The 26,261-nt window shown below is 39.2% G+C and overlaps 1 long non-coding RNA gene across 1 annotated transcript in view; it reads right to left on the bottom strand.

The window, feature by feature from the left end:
- Window positions 1-5,665: 5,665 nt before the first annotated feature.
- Window positions 5,666-26,261, bottom strand: part of LOC116439841 — a 45,128-nt gene continuing 24,532 nt past the window's right edge. Inside the window, exon 3 of the long non-coding RNA XR_004238320.1 lies at window positions 5,666-6,322. This is a non-coding gene — a long non-coding RNA (uncharacterized LOC116439841). The remainder of the gene's footprint in view (window positions 6,323-26,261) is intronic.

Genomic DNA, 26,261 nt, shown 5'->3' with positions numbered 1-26,261 from the left:
CTTTAGATTAACACTCATAAGTGTTAATCTAAAAACACATCATTGATTTACTAAGACCTGTCTGCATTCTGCAACTGTTAGACAACATGAGCATATTTTAGAAATATGACCTCAGTTCAACTGTTTTATTAATTCTTAAATATAGATATAGAAGTAGATAGATTTCTATATAGATATATAAATATCTTTCCACTCTTTTTCAGCCTACAGACAGATAATTATGGTTGCCCCCATACTGCAGGATTCCCCACATTGCAAATTTGCATCCTGGCTATATCTCTTGCCATGTTATGGTTTCTATTAGATAGAATCCTGTGCGTGGGTAGGCAGAAAGTCTCAGTGCTCTCTAGCACTGAGAACAAGCATTTTGTGGAATATAAGTGCAGCACAGTCCAATTTCAACCACTGATACAAAGTAAAGTACCAATTATATGCAGAAGACACACAGTGAAACCTAATCTTCACTACATCTGATTATTATAATTGCAATATTAGAGTGCTGGGAGAGAGTTGCCTCCAGAATGGAACAGTTGGATGAGATTCAGCCATGCCTCAAGCTGAACCCAATCAGCTCAGCTATATTTCTACAATCTATATTCGGGTTGGCAGTATCTCTGCTGTTACCTGATATAAGGCTTTGACCTATCTGGATGGAAAATTATCTGGACTCATTTATTTATCACGGCTCAGACAGACAGTGCCAAGGACATTTCTGAAAGAATGACACCCTCAGTGCTTTGGGATTCTCAGCTGAGATAGGTGCTTCAGTCCATCAGATCTGCCCTGAAGTAACCAGTGCATTCTCATAGCATTAATAATCAAGTTCAGTGCTTCTAAATGCTTTGTGTACGCAGGCTAGGAATTTCAGCATGTAAAAAATTGCAATGAAGGAATGATGGAGTTTTAATAGGAGTCAATAAAGTCATGAGAGGTGCAAACAGCTAAGCAGGGATTGACTATTCATTCTTCTTTGAATGAAAGCACCACAGGCTATCAAAAAAACTAGGTGTGACCTTCAAAAGAAGAAAGTCTGTACCTTTACACAATGTGTAAGTAATCTGTGGAACTTCCTTCCACAAGACATTGTAAATGCTAAATGGATTTTTAAGTTCAAGTGGAAGCTGTGCAAGTTCATGGAAGAAATTTTCATCAGTAGTTATTAACTTCAAACACATCAGCTTTTCTTGTTCAGAAATTCCTTCTGCTGCAAGTTTCTAAAGACTGTAAGACTCCTATACTCTTTCCTATCTATCCATGTTTGGTTAATATCAGATAGACAATGCAGGACCTTTTGACATGGCTTCCTACTCTATTTCCATGACATCTTCTTTATCACGTGAAAGCACTCCATAACTGTGAGCACAAATATTTTTGAGTTTTGTCTTAATTAAAGAAGGCTAGTGGATGAATTCGAGCAGTAGATATACCCATTATCTATCCTTTTCCAAAGTCACTCCCTGGCTTGGGCTCATTTCCTATGTATTAAATTTCTGGGCAAGGGCAACCCAAAGAAGTCAGAGTTAGGGAATGAAACCTTCTAATTGTCTACAAGGCAAATACACTGCAGTGCTGGGCAGTGTAAATATAACCCAGCTGATGCCCCCTGACCTTATGATTGTGGATTTGTTTCTGGCCCTAAGTATATCCTAGCATAATTAGAAGCACTTCTAAATAATGATCCCAAGATCAGGTTTGCATCTACAGATTGAAATACTGTATTAAACACATTTCTTCCTTATTGGGATAGGCAAGAATAAAGACAGTCTAGACAGGACTAACATTAGTCATGTAGTTTAACCTGGCACTGAGAGGCACTTGGACCTCCCTTGTGGACCAGAATTTCAGGAAAAAAAAAAGGGGAAGAGGTGCAGACAGAATAAGTGACCTCCAAAGGTCATAATGGAAGTTTATGTGAAAACAAAAAATAAATCTTTGACTTTTCAGTCCAATGATTTTATCATAAAAGGATCATCACAAGAGGGAAGACCTCTCTGGTTAACACTGCATGCTCTATTCCCAGCTGTGCTGTATTCTCGTGATAGCAGCTATCAACCATTACAAAGCAACTTAAGACCCTTTTATTACAGCATTAAGCCAACCTTTCATAGACATAAAGCTGAACCAAGATCTTGATTGCCAGTCTGCCTCTGTTTAATAGCTCCACAGAGCAAATTTATGAACACTGCTATCTTGACATCCACTTTGTTTGTATCATTTTGTTATAGCCCTGTCCCTAAGATTTAAAATGTTCTGTACCACTGAGGAGAACTGATGCTCCAAGTTTAGTGGATATACATAACTATAACCTTGCAGATTAAGAGATTTTTTTCCAGTGTATTTTCCCAAGTATCAGAAGTACAACTGAATCTAGTCATTTAAAACAAAATTTTAAATAGAGTTCTGAATTCTAGCTCTGTCCTTAATCTCCATTTTTTCAGGTAGGAATAATTCTTCTCCATCTCTCACAAGAGTTACAAGTACAAATATTATTCTTAAAGTAGATGCAGGAAAATCATGTATGGGTTGAAAATCTTATTAGAGCCTATCCCTTTGATTCTCTCTACAGCTTGACAATGCACAGAGAATATTTTGTGCTGAGTTGTGGTACCCTAGTATGACTGGAACAAGTGCTCCACAATCACGACTACAGCTAGATTGCTCCGTGCTGGTTTCGCACTGTACAGACCTCTCCACAATATTCTATACAGATGTTTTGGGGGCTTTATACTGAGGTTCAGATATCAGCTATCTGGATGTCTACACCTTCAATGGTCAATAAAATGGAATGGGCTCTTTTAGGTCACAATCTTATGACATTTTTAATCAGGTCTAAGTTAGAATGAGATGAGTCAGAGATCCTGAGTGTTTTCCTGTGAAAGGAACAAAGATAAACTATTTTGATATTGACATTTGCACTGGCAATGTCCGCATTTCTCAGAGGAATTCTACCTTTCACTGTGTGTATTTAATGGGCCCCAGTCCTCCAGTGGCAAGTTGAATGCTTAAGTTTTCACTGTTCTTTGCTTTCTGCTCCACTGTACATACTTTTCTGTACTTTCTGATATAGATCCTCATTTTTATCTTCCAATAGGGAAATTGAGACTAGTGACAGAATATTTCCTCTCTTAAGGTGGGTTAATGTTTGTCAGTTTGGACAAGGAGTTGCCGGGTAGCAGCACACAAGAAAACGTGAAGTGACATATAGATCAACAACTTGTGAAGTTGCATCTATGCATAAGGCTGTGATTTAACCACAGAAGTAAATGAAGCTCTAATACTCCTGGAGCTGGATAAAATATTCCATCCCAAAAAGCACTGATGTGATATCAACTCTTTTTCTAATAATTTGAACACAGAACTATGTCCTCAGTTCAAAACTTTTTATGGGCTCATTTCTACGAGGAAAAGATTGATCTGTGGCTATGTATGAGAATATAAAGAAAAAAAATATCATTTTTCTGGAGCTCTGTACAGATGTCACTTCAGAACTGCAGGTCAGCATAAAATCTCATCTATCTATTTATAAAGTTGTGGCCATCACTCACTGTTATGAACATCACTGTAAACTTCAGATATAAATGGCCAAAACTCCCTGTCAGTAACTAATGCCTTCTGCAGTTCTGATTGTCTGTATAGACTTTAAAGTTTAAAATTTCTCAGAGACTGTGATGTTTAAGTCCCACGTTGAACAGGACAAGAGGCAGAACCCATGCTCCTACTTCTCCTGCCCCTCTTCATTCAAAGGTTAGTTGTCTGCACTGGCAATGTCACCACTGTTATTTAAAGTTTATTGTGAAAGAATTCAAGATGTCAATTGACACCACTTCTATCTAATTTTGAAAGCATATTTGTTTGCAGACAGTATGGATGTTAGTGCTGTTGAAATGCCCTTGTAATTTTGTATAATCCATATCTTCTTACTTGACCTGTAAAGTCTTTAATTAGACATTAGATAGTCATTGGTTATGATTAATTTACTCTGTCTTTAGCTCTGTAGACCACTCATCACCTATCCTCCCACTATAAGGAATAACATCCCAGACTAAAATAGATACCAAATGGGATGAACTGCCCTCTGCAGTACTAATTCTAGTTAAACTTCATGGATTTCCTCTTAGATTACAGAAACTATTTATCTCTTGCCTTAACTGACATCACATGACTGTAAAGGGTGCATTTGGGAGACTAAGGGGAAGCTGCCACTGCCTCTTGCAGAATGTTGTTTGCTTTGTGCCATGACTGTACACCATGTGATCTAAAATACCCAAGGGGAAAAGAGAGCTTCCCTACGAACCCTGCTGGGAGGCACAGCAGAGAAGGTTCTTAAACTGAACTAAGGAATCAAAAAAACTTCCTCCAAATGACAGATGCCAAAGGCACTGACTCAGAGGTGCCTAGTGTTCCTATTCTGAGTACTAGGGTTATTTGAACAATTTTAAACTTACACTTTATTCACTGACTATGACTTTTCCTTGAATTATATTTTATAATATATTTCATATAAATTGCATGTGATAGTTTATGAAAAATTTCCTAGATATTTGTAAGAAATGTCACAAACAGTTGCCAACAAACTGCTTTCATCCTTAAGAACTGTGATGGATTGCATGACCAGAGTGCTGTAATGGAAGGATACTAGATTGTTAGGAAGGATGGGACAGGAAGATGAGGTAGAGTAACCTGGAGTTACTGGTGGACAGTAATTTGGACACAGCCAGAAATGTACCCTTGCAGCACAGGCTCTCTTGGGCTGCTGTAGGCAGGATAATGACAGCACGTGGAAGGAGGTGATTCCTCCCCTTTATTCCTCACTGATGAGGCCACACCTGAAGTAGTGTGTCCTCTTATGGTCTTCCCAGTACAAGAGGCACATGAACATACTGGGGACAGTCCAATGAAGGGCAACAAAAAAAGATCAAGGGTCTGGAGCATTTCTCCCATGAGGAAAGACTGAGAGAGTTAGAAATGTTTAGCCTAGAGGAGGGAAGGCTCATTGGGAAGATCTCAGTTCACATAAATAACCACAAGAGAATGTGAGGTGGATGGAGCAGACTCTTCTCGGTGGTGTCCTGTGACAGGACCAGAGGCAATGGTCACAGGAAGCTCCCTCTGAACATCAAGAAACACTTTTTCACTGTGAGGGTGACTGACCTATGGCACAGATTGCCTGGGAAGGTTGCTGAGTCTCCAACCTTGGTAAGATTCCAAAATTTTACGGACTTGGTTCTGGCCAACCTGATATAGGTGACACTGCTTGAGCAGAAGTGTTGATCTAGATGACCTCCAGAGGTCCTTCCAATCTCAACTAATCTGTGAGCTCATGAATGAATCTTCTGGAACTTTCCATGAATGGATGTTTTATTTCATGTGGTACTTCACACTAGTTGTAGCTCAGTGTACTTTTTTCTTTATACGTTGTTAAATATTTCATGAAAATATCATAAATATTACATGACCATTTCAGAGAGATTTCTCATGAGTGTTTCAGGAAATATCTTATGAACATCGCTATGACATTTCATGAACATACTTATGCCTGAGAAAAAAAGATATAATCAAATATTTCATGAGTCTTTCCAGAATACTATCCAAGTTTCTTATGAAAACTGCAATATTTCAGAGACAGTTATGTTAAATACTTATTGATTACTTTCTAAGCAAGCTTTTTTTTTTTTTTTTTTTTTTTTGAATATGCTATCTACTTCTAAAAACAAATAAAGCACCAAAGGACAAACATTTGAATCTCCTCAGGTATTTTTAGATGGTAGTTTAAATACAAAAAAGTGACGGTGTAAATTCATCACTGTCATAACCATACACACTGTCAGAAGTTGTAAATACACGTCTGGAAATGCAACTTGCATCCAGGCATGGAGTTTCCTAGGGAAAGAATATCTCCTTTGCATATCTTCTTTTCCTTACAGTACTAGTTTTTGTTATAATGACATGCCACATAAATTACTGCTATGTGTACTTCAGGCTTTCTATATGGACACTTTGTAATAATTTGTGGTGTGATGCACCTTAGGAAAAAGTACCTCTTGGTTGTGAAGTAATTTTCACACTGTCTGATTTGAGGTGAATATGAGATACAATATGTAATATTTACCAAGAGTGATAGGCTGCCTGAGTTACCTTTCAGTGACAGACAGAAAGGAGACAGCTACAACTGTTTTCAGGTAAAGTAATCTTCAATACCTGCCATTTGTCCTTGGCAGTTTTATGACATCTTGATCTCTGCTGAATCAGCTCTTTATTCTTGCTCTTCTGAGCCCACAGGAACTCCATGCCAGAGATACCTTACTCATGTCCTTTGAAATTCCTAGGGGAAAAAAAAACCAAACAATTGTTTTTGCTTCCTCTATCTACCTAGTCATAGCAGTTGGAAAACAAATAACACACTTTTCTGTGAGTACAAGACCACTTACAGTTTCAGACCTGTGGTGATGAACAAGTAACAAGCCCTACACATTTTATTTTTCATCAAAAAATAGTATATATCACCCTAAGTTTTGGTATAACATGTTCAGATCTTCTTCCTTCCCAGTATTACAATAGCTTAGAAACAGTAAGATATTTTCCACCTTACTTATGTCACATTCCGGAACTCTGTTGCCATGAGCTTTTTATGTAGTATTTGAAAAATGCATTCAAGTTCTGTGCACTTCTTTTAGGAAGTGCCTGGAAGTATACACTTGGCTGGTTCATGAGAAATGGTTCGTTGATTGGCAGGAGTCACTCCCTGCCAGTCAACCTGAGCCATTGTAGGAACTCCCAAGCTAACAAAGAAACTTGACTGACATGATTCTTTTGGAAACAGTGGTGGGGTTGTGGAGACCAGGTAAGAAGTCATATGGGCATCTCTGCAGAAACTGCTTGTGTTAGAAGAGGTCACTGATACAAGCTGCCACAAAAAAACAAACAAACAAACAAAAAAAACACCAAAAAAACCAAAAACCAAAACAAAAAACCACATTGTAGAATCATGGAATATCCTCAGTTGGAAGGGACCCAACAGGATCAGTCCTGACCCTGAGCAGGGCACACTAAGAGTCACACCACATGCCTCAGAGCATTGTCCAAATGCTTCTTGTACTCTGGCAGGCTTGGTGCTGTGACCACTTCCCTGGGGAGTCTGTTCCAGCGTCCAACCACCCTATGGGTGAAAAACTTTTCCTATTATCTAACTTAAGCCTCCTCTGGCACAGTTTCCTGCCATTTCCTTGAGTCCCATTGATGGTCACAAGAGTGAGAGAAGAAAGCAGTGCCTGCACCTCCTCCTCCTGTTGTGAAGAAGCTGTAGTCTTCTATGAGGTCTTCCCTCAGTCTTCTGTTCTCCAGGATGAACAAGTCAAGTGACCTCAACAACTCCTTGTATGGTTTTCACTCAAGGCCTTTCACCATCTTCATTGCTCTCCTTTGGATGCTTTCTAATGATTTAATATCTTATACTGTTGTGCCCAAAACTGCACAAAGTACTGGAGGTGAGGCTGCACCAGCTCAGAGTAGAGCAGGACAATTTCCTCCATTGACCACCTATCAATTCTGTGCTTGATGCACATTTCTCCTTACAGTCTGTGTGAACCTTCGTCCTTGCAGTTTATGCTCACTGTCTCTCATCCTTACACCATTCAGCACTGTGAAGAGCCTGGATCCATTTTCTTGGAACCTTTCTCACAGGTTTTAGGGGAAAGTTACTAGGTCATCCTGAAACTTTTTATTTTCCAGACTCAACAAGATCATTTTTTCAGTCTCCCCTTACAGGGAACATACTCCAGAATATTAGAAACTATAGCTGAATATTTAAGCTCAAGTTAAAAATATCTAGAAAAAATTTACAACCAAAACTGAGATCTAGCTGTGTTTAGGGAACATTTTAAATCCTGTGCAATCCTCAAAGTAAAATTAATATTTTTTTCATTAGTGCTCAGAGCCATAGGGATTTAAAACATTCTCTACCAGTTGCTCCCCTGTATCTTAGTATATCTGTAAATCTTCATATATGCCTTGGTATCTCTTCATCTATTTGCAGTTATAAGTTGTGAAATGTTCCCCCAAAAGAGTTGATCTATTGCTGCAATACTAGTCCTTGTACCAGATAAAAATTCAAGATACAATGCTGCACATTAAATGCCATGGTAGGATATGTGAAATGTGTCTCAGAAATTCTGTAATTTTCTATAATTTTATCCATAGCGTCAATCATACACTGAAGAAAATTTGTGAGGATTGTGTTTTCTTTTTTACAGTAACAAATTCAATTATGTTAATAGTAAGTTGTTACTTACATATGGTAAAAGCGAAGGTTTAAAACAATAGGAAGAAGGGCACAGTATACAAAATTATAAAGACAAATAAATGTGTTGGAAGAAGTTAAATCTGGCTCCAGGCAGAGTACATAAAATTCCCAAAGCAAATGTGTTTTGGAAACAATGCCTTTGGTCCCATCCATGTTTCGAGTATACAGTCTGAAAGAAAAAAACTTGAGCCTGCTCCTGCTTCTGCATAAAATGATGGCACCCAACCATCTTACAGTACTTCAAAAATTTTCTGAGTAATATTTCTGTATGTCTTTGAAATTCATCATAATATTTCACAAAAAGATACCTGTTACCCATATCACCACCTTCTGAGTTGCTTCAAACTTTTGTCAGATAGTGCAGATCACTAAAACAATTTCTTCCTTGTCAAAACTTGTCTTGGGGTAGGAGAATGACCTAAACTGCTGAGCCTCTATCAGCAAATAAAAAGAATCAGAAACTGCTGTTAATGTCAGCTATCCCAGCATGTCATGTGTTCATACAGGTAAAACATTTTGCCTCACCAAACTACACATTTGCATCTCAAACCAATATGTTGGGAATGTTCCTTGGTCACTGCTCCCTCTCAGAACCTTTCTGTCATCTTCTGCCAGGGCACTGCTTTGCCTGCATTGAAATTTTCCCTCAGAACTTGTGTAGTCACTGCACAGACCACAAACATCTGTGTCCAACATAACTTTTCTTGCAGAGACAAAGCTCCTTGAGAACTCCTTGAGGTCCCCTACAACTATTTTCTCTTACTTTTAGGAGAGCCCTAGGCAGGGCTAAGGTGTTTGTTCACCTCATTGTTCTCCACAATAAAAAAAAATCTTTTGATCCACAGCACAAGACTTCTCCCAAGGAAAGAAATCAATGTCAGTTTTCCTTAACACTGGCAGACACCAGAAATAGGAGAAGTTTGTATATCATACTAGATTTTTTTTTTTTGCCAATTTCTAGATCTTCCAGGTATGTCTCCTTTTCCTGAATTGCCATGATCCTCATTCCATTGATAATAAACATTTTTTACTCTGCTGAGCAAAGAAATCCAGTGTACTAAAAAACCCTCCCCCAGAAGGTTAGACAGAGGCACAAGAAACAGCAGTATATTTTAACATTCTAAGGGTGTGGATCAATGCCATTGATGAAAGGAACATGCAAATATATGCTCCAAATCTGGCTGTCATATAGTATTTAAATATGAAACTTGTACACAGTCCATATGACCCTGAAAAATAAAGAAGTCACATGGAAATCTGCCATTGATTCATGCAAGACACAAGCAAGTGATGGCTGGAGGACTGCCAAGCCTGGGCAGGGTATCAGAGCATCTGTGCAAACATTAGGCAATCCTAATACTGCAAAGTAAATTTGATATTGAAGAGTTCAGGTTACACATTATCTTGCTCTAACAATTGCATGATATGTACACTGATTTTTTAAAAAGGAATTAATTAGGCTCAGCAAAAAGTAAACCACACCCAATCAAGATTATACAAGCATTTGGAAAAGAGGGTGGAAATAGAAATCAGTCAGATGCCCCTTCTTATTATTGCCTTTCAGAACAAATTGTTAAGCAACATGCAGGAGAGCAAACTGCAGTTTGGAGTCACTTCCACTAAAATCATCAAATGTTTTCTGGAGGAAGATGATGATAGTGTGGAATTATTATAGCTGTGACCTGACTGAAGAAACTTAGTGGGCTACTGCTGTCATGTGTTAAGAATTTACATTCAAGGCTAATATTTGTTACCTTCTTTCATTACATCTGGTTTTTTATTTATGTGAATACAGTGATAAAAATAGCAGCATTCAGACTCTTTATTTTCCAAATTGGCATGAAGCTGTGTCAGGGGAGATTTAGATCGGATATAAGAAAAAGGTTCTTCACCCAGATGTTGGCTGGGCACTGAAACAGGCTCCCCAAGGAAGTGGTCATGGCACCCAGTCTGCCAGAGTTTCAAAATTGTTTGGACAATGCCCTCAGGCACATGGTATGATTCTTAAGGTGGTCCTGTGCAGGGCCAGGATTTGGACTTCAATTACCCTAATGGGTGCCTTCCAGCTCAGGATATTCTGTGATTCCAAGATTTAAATTAATAATTTTTCACTCCCAACCTTTCTGGTTGTTACCTTCTTCGCATTTTTTTAAAATCCTCACCTTGTCAAGTTCATTTTTCTTATCTCTATGCCCAATTTGCGACATACACACTATAAAAAATGCTGATAAATATATTTTATGGAGAGTTAAACTTTTAATGAGTGCATTTCATGATTTATGTTTTAATTGCCTTTTATACTGATATTTTCAGGCAAATACAGGTCCTACATATCATAACTGCACTATCTTGGCCAACAATCTACTTTCTGAAATTGTGCCTTGTATTAATTGTTCAAACATCACGAATGTTCAAGATAAAAATTCTAGGCAGTATGCAGGGGAGAGAAGGGAGGCAATCACCCAACTTTTCCTTACAGAGAATATCCTACTGCCAGAATAACTCCAGCTTTCCAGTACTGACAATTCCTGTGAAGGTGAGCGCTGCATTAAATTCACTGGTGGTACATGCTGCATGTTAGCATGGAAGGGGGTTTCATGCACAGAGAGACAAGTGCTGAGACATGATAGATAACTCTAAATTTAGAAACTGGGAAGGCATTTAATTAAGATTTACAAGGACAGATATTGTAAGTTAAATATCAAATGATGGATAGAGGCACTGTAAAACATATCTGTAACAACCCTAATTGCCATATAACTAAGCCTTGCCATCATGTAAAGCACAAAGAATATTGCAGCTTTGATCACAAAAGAAAAAGAAGAAATAGCTCTTGCTGCCCTTAACTAGGGATATTTACAAATTTCAGGTATCTGGATCTGAAAACCTATAGGAGACTTTACACAACCTTAGCTAGACTTTTGACCCAGGATATTGAGAACAAAGTATTAATGCCCTGAGAAACAAATAACATTAGTGCACTGTGATTTATGTGCCAAAAGAATGTAAACGCCTCGTGTTCATGAATGACAAAAGCTGTAATCTGAAGCAAGGCTCGACAAAGCTCTTTGCTTCCTGTTCATGATATTAGCCTAAGAAACGAAAGTTTTACACTGAAAATCACTAGCTTATCACCTGTTATACCTATTATGGTATTAATCACAATTAAAAATCACTTTGATTTTTGCAAAATTTTTGTGAGAATATATTTGGCTTTCTAAAACATACGTACTTACATAGTAGCTGAAGTACTGAAAATCGAAAGGTGTGTAGTTCGACACCTTTTAACTCCATGAAAGCTCAGCTCAAGTGATAGTGAAGGGTCTGGAAGGGAAGCCATATGAAGAGCAGCTGAAAAAGCCTGGAGAAAAGGAAACTGAGGGGAGACCTCATTGCAGTCTGCAACTTCCTCATGAGGGGAAGAGGAGAGGCAGGCACTGATCTCTTCACCCTGGTTACCTGTTGCAGTGGGGATACTGCAACACGCATATATCAAACCAGGAGTCCCGTGGAAAGGAAATATATATGGACAGACAGATTCTTGCTAGATGTTTCAGAGATGTTTATTTCTCCAGCCGCATGGCCGGAGCTCTGCTCAGGAACTGTCCCAGTCACGGGACCAAGGGTCCTTCTGCCCGCGCAGGGAACACAAACCAACCAATGGGAACGAGGCTGAGCAGGGACAGGGAAGCCCCGTGTCTGTGCCCTCAGGGCCCATCTCCCAGGACTACATGGCAGGGGAGGGACCCCAACACCTCACCCGTTTTATTTTAATAAAAGGAGAATGAAAACAACTGGATAAACATAACAAGAACAGTTTCAAAACAAAACAAGCCACCCTCCTGAGTCTTTAAATGTCCAAACAGATTCTCTGGAACATCTTAGGGCTGACAGAAGGGAGACAGGACTCTCTGAGCATGCTTTGTGGGGAAACTGAGGCAGGAGAGGGTTTAACTTCTTCCCTCCCCCTTTTCATCCCCCACTCGGCATTGGAAAGGGATTTTTGGGGAAACAATTGGCAAAAGCATGGTTTTGTGAGGGAAACCATGGATGAAAAAACGGATTGGGAATACACTGGGGGTAATAGGACATAGGGTAAAAGGGAAAGGTGGGATTAGGAAAGGGAAACTGTAGGGGGGGCTTACAATGGAGATGTTGTCTAACATGACTACGATTTTTTGCATATATACTGCCTTTTACAGAAACACCATCAGGCCCAGTGACCTGCGATGCTTGTAACCCTTTTCTCCCTAGTACAATATTAAATTCCACCACCTCTCCATCTCCCAAGCTTGGGATGCATTTTTCAGGGTTATTCTTTTTAATAGCAGTTCTATGCACGAATATGTCTTGCTGGTTGTCACACCTTGTTATAAAACCATAATTTTGCTTAACATTATACCATTTTACTATCCCTAAGGTCTTAGTTACTATGATCTTTTTCCGAGTGGCTGCTGTTTTTTGTCTCGCTGCGTCTTTGCTCTCTCCTTCGGTCGCTCCCGTGTTGGAATTGTCGGGGCTGCTCGTGCCTGCGCGCTCTTCCCGGGGTCGCGTTCGGGGCTGCGCGGGCCGGGCCGGGCCGCGCCGCTCAGTTCTCCGTGCGTCGCCTCCTCTGGTCGCAGCTTCGCTGCCAATGCCGGGCGCTGCACCCACGTCTCGGCCGGGCCCCCGAGCGACGACCCCCCCGAGCCCTGTTCCAGCGCACGTCTCGGCTGGGCGCGGCTCCGTTCCACCGCCGCTGCCGCCCGCCGCCGCCCGCGTGCCACCCCTCTCGGCCGGGCGTTCCCGGGGCTCGCTCCACCACACGCTGCACGCGGCCGGGCAGGCACCGCCGGGTCCCGCCGCGCCTCGCTCCGCCACCGACACTGCGGCTCGCGTGGCTCCGCCCGCGCGCGGGAACTGCCTCGCTGCTGCTCGCAGAGCGCTCGGTGCACGTGGCCTGGGCCGCACGGTCCCTGCGCCAGGACACAGCTGACATCGCTCAACAGTCTCGGTAACTAAATAATATTCACGAAAATATTCTTCCATCGGCATATATTTTGACTCCAGTATTAACTGTGTCCAAACGGTTTTCCAAAAGCCCTTGGTAAGAATTAAATCCCAAGAAACATAGAAAAAGTTCTTAAACAACCATGCCAGGAAGTGTTTCAGTTCTTTCTGAGCTTGAATCAAGCTAAAATTTACAAATCGTTGTTCAAGAATCATTTTAAGTTTAAGATAAATGTCCATATGCGGCTCGGAGAGCCAAGAGTCTTCCCACTGTTCCTCCATAGTTTAGATACGGAATAGCAAAGCAAAACCAAGAAGAGGAATCCAAAGTTTCCAGGGTTTACTCACACAAATCAGTCGCTTAGGGATCGGGGATCGTTCTGCTCACAAATCTCCACCATTTGTTGCAGTGGGGATCCTGCAACACGCATATATCAAACCAGGAGTCCCGTGGAAAGGAAATATATATGGACAGACAGATTCTTGCTAGATGTTTCAGAGATGTTTATTTCTCCAGCCGCATGGCCGGAGCTCTGCCGAGGAACTGTCCCAGTCACGGGACCAAGGGTCCTTCTGCCCGCGCAGGGAACACAAACCAACCAATGGGAACGAGGCTGAGCAGGGACAGGGAAGCCCCGTGTCTGTGCCCTCAGGGCCCATCTCCCAGGACTACATGGCAGGGGAGGGACCCCAACAGTTACCAGTGACAGGACCTGAGGAAATGGCCTGAAGCTGTGTCAGGGGAGGTTTAGGTTGGATATTAGGATAAGTTTGAACCCAGAGGATGGTTGAGTACTGGAACAGGCTCCTCAGGAAAGTGGTCACAGCACCAAGCCTGACAGAGTTCAAGAGGAGTTTGGACAATACTCTCAGGCACATGGTGTGAATCTTGGGATGGTTCTCTGCAGGGCCAGGAGCTGGACTCAATGATCCTTGCGGATCACGTCCAACTCAGCATATTTTGTGATTCTGTAATTCTATGACTGACATACATTCACAAGGATGAGCAAAGCTGGCTGTCTTGATGTACCTCCTATTATCTCGGTGAAAATTTTATGAGCTTATAAATAAATTCATTTGACTTGTAAGGAATAAAAAAGCAACATAGAAACTCCAATAATTGTTGTACACATATTTTGTGTGATTTTTTGATGGTGATTCATAATAACTAGATGAAAAATTAGAAGCATATTGATGCACTAAATTTTCTTTATTTACTTTTTTTCTAATTGGACTGAGTCTGCATCCATTTTAGCCCAGTTTCTCCTACCTCACAGTCATTAATCATTTCCAACATGTCAACATAATACCATGCTAGCCCACAGACTCCTTGGGAAGAGGCAATTATGTTTATCCAGTCTGGAAAAAATGCAGTAGATAAATTGGAGTAAGGCAGATAAGTTACACAGTATCATATATTTCTTGCCTAATACAATGTCATAAATTCACTCAAGAGGTAGCTTTCATGCACACGGACACAAAAAAACCCCCACATTTCTAGCCATATTGTTTATATTACTATAGCCGTGAGTTAATAGATGTGATTTCCTCTAGCAAAGTATCCATAGTGGAAAGTTTCTTGTTCTGCCTGAGTTCTACTGCCCTGAAGAGTCATTTCAACAAACAGCAGAGCTTGATCACTACATGGTGCAGCACCACAGCTCCCTTCTAGAATTATATTTAATTTCTTGTCATCATATGGACTTTGTGACATATTAGCCAGAGATCATGTTGTTGTTATATTGGGGTTATGCCTCGTTGACCTGTACTTTGGACTAGTGCCAAGACCTGTGACATATTCTCTCCTCTGTAACTGAGTTTGCAGAAGTGAGAAGATGAAGTGTTCTTGGTCTGTTGTTACAGACTTATATGTAACTGACAAGACACAAAAGACCTGCTGGCAGAATTTCCTTGTTGCATAGCCTTTGCCATAAATAATATGGCAAAAAATTAACTATTTAACTTGAAATAGTAATTGCGGTGCCTGCTTTTCAACACTAAAATGTACATTGAAGATTAAAGGTTGGGTCTAATTTACTTATAAATATCAATATTTTTTAAATGAAACGAAACATATACTACTACTTTTTTACTCTTGGTGTTTTCCAAAGAAAGATAAAGTGGGCTTGCTGGTTTGAATTTTTTTAATCTGTATATTTCCTTTCCTGTTCTAAGTGTTTATTACAGAACTAGAATTAAAAATATTTCTAGTTTGTTTCCTAATTAATTCTGGTGCCTAATGATGTGCATCAATTGAATGACTTTGTACTTCTGAAAGCCAGATATCTGCCTACCTCTAAGTAATGTACAATGAATAATGTAAGTGAAATTCCTGTAATGCTAAAAAGTAAGACGAACATTGTGGAATGTGTCTTCAAAATCTGACGTTTGGTTTTCCTACTGTTATTCTCAAATTCATTTAACTTCCTCGAAAAATGTTTGTCGGATTTTACAATTAAAAAAAAAAAAAAGGAGGTTTAGCTTGTTTTATCTCCACATCATGCATAATTGGTTTGGCGAAAAAATACTGGGTATTCTCAAGTCTGTTAGTATTCTCCAGTGTTTAGGTAGTTCAGAGCACGCTGGTGTACCTTTCATAAAGGGTGATACAGAGTTTCCAGCAATGATACCAGCTGATCCAATAGTCCTTAGCACCATTTTCTGACAAGATCATTCATGGTACCTCAGAGCATTGTGTGCCTAATACTAAAGCAAGATTAATTTAAAAAAAACTTGAAAATCTATCAGTCATTAAACCAAGAGACCATACCATGTTTTCTATTTAATCAAAGCTTTCTAAAAATGCCTCTCAGAGTGTGTAAGTATTTTGAAGTATTTTTCACCTCATGACTTTGTGACTTCCCACAGTGAGCAAATTTGGCACAAACAGCAAGACACCATGAATCCAGATGATTATGTTTTCTGTTGCTATATAAATTTTATTGGATATTATACAGTTTAGTAATTTTCAAGGAATAGTTATTTTGAAAAGTTGGAAAGAATAAGCACAAGCTCATGAACTGTAAAGCTGATGCATTGAAATAAATCATCTCAATTCAGCACTGCATTTTAAAACTGTCAAATAAATCCTCAGAACATGATAATAACAAAATAGCAGAAACATGACAACTTACACTATGAATGAGCCTTTTAAACAGCAATAAATGAGTCAATCAAAACTAGTTGAAATTTGACATGCTTTCTAAACTGTCATGAAAGTAATTCTTTCATAGAAGGGAAAGAATTGAGTTAATATCAGTTTGGTCCAAGCACACACCTACTTAATGCAATTAGTGAAGCGACAGTTAAGCCAGTCAGTACCATCCACAGTCAGAAGCTAGGGTTTTGCTGCAGAAAAAGAAGAGGCCAAGGCTAACAGGCACTGATTTCCTTTACATCACTTAGGACTTCACCCTTTCCAAAGCACTTTGCTCTTGGAGAATGCTTTTTAGAGCAATCCAGAGACTGCAATAAGAATAGGCAGCACTGAATGATGCACAATCTGTGAGTATGACTTCAAGCTCTCTGAAGAACAGAGTAATAATGAACATTTAATTTAAAGAGAAACAGGAACATGCCACAGATCAGCAAACAGAAGCTTACAGCTGTCAGCCAGTGGTATACTCATGTGGTATACTCATGTCCCTGGATTCATTTAAAGAAAAGTAGGTATCACTGAAACTAAAGGTTTCATTTTTATGCAAGACTCATTTTAAATTAAACCAATTTATTGCACTCACATTTTAGGTTATTTAAACTAGCCTTTGACACCTCTCTCATTCATACAAAAGCTACATTACGCTCTTACACCTTTTTTGGTTCCAGATGTTGAGCTGTTTGGCATGCTTTGTCCATGCATTGAGCAAATTAATTCTTTCCATTTTGCCCAGCAGCTCCGTGAGGATGAGGAATGTCTCATCAAATCCAACAAATGTCATTTGGACACCATGACTGTAGTACCTAGTTCCAAATTTCTGCCTCCAGTTGGCACTTATCACAATTTAAATACCTTTCAGCATCTGGACTGTTAATTTACATAATCAGGAGCGAGATCCAGAAAGACTCCTTCTGCATACCTGGAGTGGGACGTATCCTACTTATCAAAAAGACATCTCTGTCTAAAGCTTTTCATTTGCTTTCCAGGCAGTGAAGAGAAACAGTCACTCTTAGGGTATGGTTCATCTAATTTAAGGCATCTGTATTAGGATAAGATTTTATATCACCTAGGATTTTTGCTTCTATAATCACTTACATATGGAAAGCTTTATGCATGTACTAGGTGCTCTCATCTTGAATAAGCTCTTACAAATATGCAAATTTGAGGTTCTGGCATCTCCTGAAGAGACTAATCTGCTGTGTGCATTCACATCTAGCAAAACACAAGTCACCGAATTCAGCAAAAAGCATGTCCATTTGGTCCATTTTCAATCCAAAGTGTGAGGGAAGCAATGCCAGTTCCTAACTTTTGTGAGAGACATGTGGTTGCAGCTCAGAACTAGATTCTGTTAGCTTTACCTAAAAAGGCTACAATACAATTACTTACCCAGGTCACCAAAGAGTTTAAACTAAAGATCAAGGCCCAATTCTGTCAATGCCTTCCACTGAGATGAAGCCATTGAGACCAGACAACCACAAAAAAGTTTATAATACCAGATATAGACTCAAGAAAGGCCATGTTTACACACTTTCATCATGCTCCATGACAGCAAACGTTTGATCTCCACTTCTAAAGGTCATTGGTCCATTTTAAACCAGCATAAAACATGCAAAGCCTGAGGCAATGAAGAACATCTTACATTCTGTTACCTCCTAGAAAAATGTATTAATTCCTTGTTTACTGTTTTAGTGTTGAGTATTTTAAGATTAAAATTTCAGAGAAGGAGATTTAACTAATTTGTTATGGTCAAAAGGATGACAAATACTTATAGAAAAATAGATATAAGGTTAACCCTAATATCAGATGGGCATTTATATCAGCATTGCAGAAAAAACTTTAACTTTCAAAGAACATGGGGATTGCAGACACATACATGTCTGCCACCTTTCAGGTTGTCCAGTCAAAGCTATGTCATCTCTTCACTTGTGTTCAGAGCTTGGCAAAAATTACTCCTTTTCAATGTCAGATTTATAGAACCCACTTCCAGAGCACCAGGGCTGAGAGACCTGTGGAGGCAGTCTACATTTTCTTCCAAAGTTCTCAAATTGTCTTCAGCCACTGCCAGTTGAACGTGAAGCAGTTTCTCTGTGGGTTTGCAGAATGAAAAAAACGGCTGCTATGTGGCAGGATTTGGGCAAGGAAAGCAGCTATCTAAGGCAGTTATTAGTTCCACACGTGTTGGAGCCCTGAGTTCAGAGAATTTCAGCCTTTCAGTGCTAACAGGCAATGATCCTCAAAAGCACACTGCACTTGACTTGAGGCCTTGGGAAAAGCTTTCCAAATTATGTGGTAGCACTGAGATTGTTGCTGTGTAATTAAAAAAGAAGTTTGTTATGTCACTGCATGGAATATGTAGAGATGTAGAAAATTTAGGTTTCTGGGATATAATAATATATATCTAACAAGATGGAGGATTTGGGGTGTAGGTTAGTTCTTCTATCTTCTTCCTTCTTCTTCACAAGCCTGAGTGATCTGGTATTGGTTCAAAAAAACCTGCAGTTGAGAAGATGAATGATTAGTTATTGGATTATAAGTAAAAATAAATTAGTTGGCATTCCATAATTGGGTCATTTGGGCTTCAAAAGACCTTGGAAGGTAGCACTCCAGGGCCATTTTCACCTTGTTACCTTGGAGGCACATTCTGTGCAGCTGTGCCATAGATAAGAAAAATAAACATCTGAGTCTGAAGAACAACTCTGCATCTCCTGCGTTTCAATCTGAACTCTGAGTAAAAGAACCAAGGAACAGAGGCAGGGAAAGAAAAGAACAAACCAGAGTATTTTAATACATACCTTTCCCTCTTACATGGCAATTGCACAGGCTGGGATTTAATGCACTGACTGGAGGAGGGCTAAATTTACTCCTTAACCAATGCTCTTTGAACCCTCTGTCTGGAGATGCATGCCAGACTATGAATTGTTAATGTAAAATGCACTGGGGTAAAAAAAGAATAATATCTCTTAGCAGCTCGCTCTAGTTGATGACCAGGACAAAGAGATGGGAAGGGCTGGAAAAAAATATAGCAAAATTTGTCTTTCTCTGTAGTGCTCTGCATTCTTCTTGTATCAGTGTTCCTGAAACACAAAGGCTCTTTGATTTCAGAAATATGAATGTTCCTGAATTAGGCTTTGCATAGAGCATGTAAAATCCAAGCCGGTTTGTTTTGCTCATTGCTTTTGTTAAAACAGACTCTTACAGGATTCCAGAGGTTAGTAAATGCATTAATATGCAAGGATTGGAAACTAATGTTAAATAAAACCTTGGCAAAATGAGCTTAGGAAGTAAGAGCATTAAAAATCAATGGTTCCTTCAAAAGAGACTAATAGAACCACTTAAATTACTCTGCCATTACAAGGTTTCTTATCTTAACCAATAAGGGACTGAATAAGCAAATTTGATTATTAACACAAAAACCAACACATCTCTGTAACTATAAGATTTTTTTTCTATAGGTATAGTGGGAGAGAATATAATCGCTTAGACATAGAACAATACAGTTGAACAACTTCTTTAAAGCTTCGTCCTGAAGCCTAAAATCACCATTTGTGTTCACATAAGGACAGAGGGAACTAAATATTAGATCTTGTTGCTGTGAAAATTATGCAGATTTTGGACTTTCTGAGCACCATATTTAGTTTTAAAAAGATACAATTATTTCATAAAGCAGAATTACAAAAACATTGCTGTGTTTCTATCCTTGCCAGCATCCTTGTCTCAGTCTCTTTTCTTTATAATGTGTTAGAGCATAAATACTAACTCTTCACTAAAAAAAAATCAACATGATTCTAAGTCTTTTGGTATGTAATTAATTGTAGATCTTGGGCAGGAAAGACAGGATCTCAAAGGTGTTTTAATATGGTCCACTTATATAACTCACCCAACCATGCTCTGCAATTACCAACAGATCCTTCTTTTCTGTGCATGTCTAGAGATGCATTGAAGCCATATGTTGTTCACCAATAATAATGATTTCCATATTTAAGCCATATTTATTAAAGACAGGGATATTTCTCAAAGTTAATCAAACTAAACAATCTCTCAAATCCTTACAGTGTTTCTATTGTATTCCTCATTGTCTATGCTGAACTTTTGTTTTGATTTTCCAAGATAATCTCCTCTTCTGCAAAACAGAAGCAACATTGCTAAAGTGAATGACTTGCCTTAATTTATGCAATGCCTTCCTTTCTTTCTTTCTTTCTTTACATGTGCATTTTTAAGCATGAGTGACAAAGGACAAACTGTCTGAAAATTAGAAAAACTCTCATTTCCTGAGGGAAAAAAAAAAAAAAAAAGCAGTACAGTGCAAAGTACATGCACTATTTCTTTTCTCCCTGCGTCTGTCCTATATTTTTACTAATAAGCAGTATATAATTCTAGCACCTGTGAAAGTCACAAGGCTACTGTTGCTTTAGCAAGTGGCTGAGAAGTAGGTACCAAATAATTAACTGCCACACTGATAAATGTGGAGGGTGGTGGGAGGCTCAGAACTGCCTTGCGGGTCAACAAGCGAAGTATTGTAAATAGCTTGCAATCAGTCAAGCAGTTAAGTACTCTGTGAAAGGGATGGTTTGCTGCCTAGGAAAGGTCTTGGAGGTGAAGGAGGTTGGAGCAGCCTAGAAGATAAGGAGGCTGCTGTGTATGCCTCCAATACCTATAGCTGCAGAACCAACCAAGGACGGTTGATAACAGCAGCCAAGGATAGTTGGTAATAACATGCTGTGAGAAACTACAGGATGTGACTGGAGAAGGGGGCCATATGGATGGCAGCACTTTCCCAGGACAGACAACCTTGTTCTGGCTCCTGGAGATAAGCACAACACAGTACAGTGCAAGCACAGGAATGAGGTCAAGAAGTGGGCATGGACTGTAGGGGAGGATCAAGACCACCAAACATCCACAAAGCCCATTTTCATAAAGGTCTAAAAGAACAGACTGTGCACGATCACTAATTTGCATAGAAAGTGAGAAACATATCTCCAGGGCAGGGAAAATTTATCTATAAAAAGGTACCCTGACAGAGCCCAGGTGGCACCCCCAAGACCCTTAACATCTCAGCTGGATTGATACTGTAGCCAGGACTGGTGATCTCTTTTTCACTCTTCCTTTCTTTCTCTGTCTCCCTCTTTAATCTATCTCCCTCTCTCTCTTCCCTTTCACCATACCTCTTTGTTCAAAATCAACTTCCTCTTGCTTATACGAGGAGATCAGGGATAAACATACCAATTTCCATGTCAAGTGTGTAATTTACTAATAAAACTAAGCTCTTGTGGGCCCTATGACTTTTATCATTCCTTTCAGTCATGAGCATTTATGAATCTTGTGTGCTCCCTTCCACTTAGGGGTGGGATGCCACACAAGTGTAAAAAAATGAAACATTGAGAGATACTGAAAACAAACACAGAAATGTCTTTGGCCAGCATTTGGTCAAGCATATCAAACTAAAGCCCTGAAGAGAATCCCTTCAAAATCTGTTGTGTAGTAATATGCAGGCTGGTTTCTATTCTTGTCTCAGATCACTAGTTTGCTCATCCTAGGATTAACACGATGTGAGAGTCAAAATGTTCTACCACCTAGTAGCAATTCAGGGTCCCACACACATTCCTTTTCTATGTTAGATACAGAGACTTGGGATGCAATAGAAGACTGTCCAGACTGCTGGGGATACTAACTTGGGCATCTGTCTCCACCTTATGAAAACCAGAGCATTTTATAGATCTGATGTGACAACAATAAACTGTAAAAGCTAGAGAAGCCAGCTCTGTAGATTGTTCTTTGTTGTATAACTACTGACAACCCAGGCAAAATACATTTGCAATTGTATGTACTCAGTATCATGATGTTCAGAACAAAAGAGAAGTAGAAAAGGAAAATATCTCATCTCATTAACATTGACTTACGAATACTTTTTGTATAGAAAAACAGTCTGAAAAAACACCCTTCTCAGCTTTCATTAAATGCAAAATCTACAACTGTAAACTATCAAGTAAGTGCAAAACTTTGCTCTACGTGAACCAATTGTAATAGCCACAAATAATAAACATTATGGCCTCTCAAAAGCATTATTATGCACAATTTTCAAATCATATTTATGCACAACAAAGTATATATGAGAGATCTACACCCAAAAGACAGAGTTTAAAAATACCATTTTTAGTAAAATGGAAACATATTATAATCCCTGAGTCTGGATTTTGTAAATATATTTTAAGGAACGCAATTTTTATATATTGTGCTTAAAGAAAGAAATCTGCATTTAGGCATGATGATTTAGGTACTTAAATACACACTTAGGCCCATTAGTTTGATAGCTGAGGGCTAGCTTATAGTAAACACAAACAAATCATGATACTTGGATCAGAACCACCAGAGGGTGATTCCTACTTTAAAAGTGACAGTGATAAAGTGAAGTGGAAGAATATAAAGGAATGTAATGTAGCTTTCTTTAAAAATGCATACCATTTCATCATATTTCATAATATAACATACATCCAGCTATTCTTACTGTAAATCATTTTTCCATTTGCCTTGTCTGTTTTGATTTGAGAGTGTTCTTCTGCAATTTTGTAGGTTATCCTAGTGGAAAATTTATTTAGGAAGAGAATTAAAAAAGATTCAAGAGAATTCAGGTAAAGCCTTAGTTATACTTGTAGCATATGCACTATTCTTTTCTCATCTGCCTCAGACAAGAATGCTTGGAATCACAATTTCTTTTTCCAAACAAGCAAACAAAAAATAAATGGAAAGGATACATTATAGAAAAAAATATATTCATTAAGAATGGATACAAGAATGTCAGATGTATAAATCCACATAGTGAAAAGCAATTTAAATACATATATTTGAAACCAAAAACATCTATTAGATAAATAACTGCCTGGGTACCTACAATTATTTGAAGAAAGACAGCTGAAAATAGATGTTAAGGATTTTTCAAAAAGGAAAATAATAGCTTCAACTTTCTATAGGAAAGTTATGAGACAGATAAGTTTTAAGTTCTAGATTAATCTTAATAAAATCACTGGTAACACCCTTTGCCAGGATTCAATGGATTTATGTCCCAAAGGAGACTGTGGAACACCTGGTGTGAAATCTTATAAATGCAAATTTTAAGATAGTTTTAGATTTCATTATCTGATAACAGATCATATCTCACCTTTCTACCAGCAAACCTAGTCCTTTATTTTACATGCAGATTCCAGTAATGGAAGCTGAGCCTCACATACTGAACTTGGGATATAGCTCCTGAGGCACACATTGTCCTTGAAACAAGAACTCAGGATCTATCCATAACAGTGTCATGGGGTCATTCACAGGCTTTATCATCCCTTCCCAGCCACCTCCAGTGCTGTGGCCACCCTGCCCATGGCCCAGGACAGCATTTTGGTTCATCCCAGAGCTGTCAGTCGGTGCTCCAGAAGCCCCACAGCAGCCCAGCTCTCCAGCGCTGCCTCTGGCCCTGCCTACAGGATCAGCCCTTGATCTATACCATAGCTTTGTCTCTTGACCATCCTCCTTTAACTTCAGACTGGAGCCCCTGGATGCATTCTAGACCTGGTGCACTACCGGTCATCGCAGTGGCTGTCAGAGCACCCTTTTGTCTCCACCTGTGCTCTGCCCACCACACTCAATCCCTGCAGGATGGCACCCCTTCAGTGGAGCATCACTCTTATGAGGAAAGGCTGAGACAGCTGGGCCTGCTCAGCCTCAAGAAGAGATGACTGAGAGGGCACCTCAATGCCTACAAGTATCTGAAGGGAGAGTGTCAAAAGGATGGACCAGGCTCTTCTCAGTGACACCCAGAATTAGGACAAGAGACAATGGGGAGAAACTGATGCACAGGAAGTTCCGCCTGAATATGAGGAAGAACTTCTTTACTGTGCAGTGACTGAGCACTGGAACAGATTTTCCAGAGAGGTGGTGGAGTCTCCCTCACTGCAGAGATCCAAGAACCTTCTGGACACAATCCTGTGCCATGTGCTCTAGGATAACCCAGCCTGAGCAGAGAGGTTGGACCAGATGACCCACTGTGGTCCCTTCCAACCTGACCCACTCTGGGATTTTGTGATTCTACAAACAAAACATGGGAAGCTTGTCCTGGCTAAAAGACACAAACATTTAGTGCTTTGTGAGAGGAATATTAGAGAAAAAGTGCAAATACAATTTTGCGAGCAAAAGCATTCAGCGGTAAGAAACAAAAATTTTGTCTTTAATTTTGATACTATCCCTATAACGTCACAGCCATATCCAGGAAGAGTGCAAATACTGCACTTTGTATCTTTCTTGGTTTAACCCCAGCCAGCAACTAAGCACCACAAAGCCACTCCCCTGTGAGATGGGGGGGAGAACTGGGAAAAGCAAAGGAAAAACTCTTGGTTGAGATAAGAACAGTTTAATAATTGAAATAGAGTAAAATATTGTAGTAATAATAATAATCATTTAAATGAAAAGGAGGTGGGAGGGGTGGAGAGAGAGGAATAAAACCCAAGAGAAACAACTGATGCACAGTGTAATTGCTCACCACCCAGTGACTGATGCCCTGTCTATTCCAAGTAGTGAGCAGCATCCTCAAGCTAACTGCCCCCTGTTTGTATAATGGGCATGGCATTCTATAGTATGGAATATCCCCTTGATGAGTTTGGATCAGCTATCCTGGCTGTGCTCACTCCAAGCTTCTTGTGCATCTGCTCACTGGTAGAGCACGGAGAACAGAAAATTCCTTGATTTAGAGTAAGCGCTACTTAGCAATAAACAAAACATCAGCATGTCATCAACAATATTCTTATACTTAATCCAAAACACAGCACTGCATCAGCTACTAGGAATAAAATTAACTCCATCCCAGCTGAAATCAGGACAGTATCTCACAACTATGAATACATGTCCTAGATAAAAGAAAATATGTTTTCCAGAAATGCAAAAACATTTCAAAAGAAGATACTGAACCACTGATCTTGTTATCAAATTATTATCTGATTTTTATCAAATTTATGTCTGATCTTCTTTTTACACTAAACTCTTACCTTAACAAAACAAAACAAAAAATAATTTTCATAATACCATAATGGAAGCCTTGTTGTTCAATCCTTGATAGAAACAGAATAACATAAAGAAGAAGCCAATATATATCTAATTTAACTGAAGACCAGATCATGGCCTACAGGTGTTTGGCTGCATGAAACAAACTGTGAAAAGGAACACACAAAACACACACATACATATAAGCCTATCAGAGGTCCAGCGTAGTGAGCATGCATAGACATATATATATATACATATGCTAGTAGGCTGCCTTTATTACAGCTGTCTAGTGGGGGGAAAAAAAGACAGTTACCCAGGTACACTGACCATAAATAGCAAACAAGACAAGACTCCAAGGTACAAGTATTATAAAAGAGATTCGTCTTCATTAGTATGGTATACAGCATGGTAGCTCAGGCACAAAACTCTGTGAGCTGAGAATTTCTTTAAATTATCAGAAGGAAAAAATTCTAAAATATTAAAGAAGAGAAATTATTTGTAAATTGTAGTGAAATTAAGAAACAAAGGAGTCTAAGTAAAAAGGTCTAGAAAAGCTCTTTGAAAGCTTCCATTTTTAGTGTCAAAAACAGGTATGAAAAAAGATATAGCATGTGATACACTAACCAAAATGAAATAAATGAAAAATATAGAATCCAAAACAAAACACTCAGTGTTAGCAAAATAAGAACTAAAAGATAAAATTTGTTCGGCCTCTTCCCTTCTTGAAATGAACATGTTCCAAATGAAAAATCCAGTTCCAAGAAAGGTTTGGTTTCCAGTAAAAAGAGTGTTTCATCA

This window comes from Corvus moneduloides, chromosome 2 (assembly GCF_009650955.1).
Source record: "Corvus moneduloides isolate bCorMon1 chromosome 2, bCorMon1.pri, whole genome shotgun sequence".
Lineage (NCBI taxonomy): Eukaryota > Metazoa > Chordata > Aves > Passeriformes > Corvidae > Corvus > Corvus moneduloides.
The sequence above is the reverse complement of the archived record's forward strand: the minus strand, read 5'-3'. Positions and strand labels throughout refer to the sequence as shown.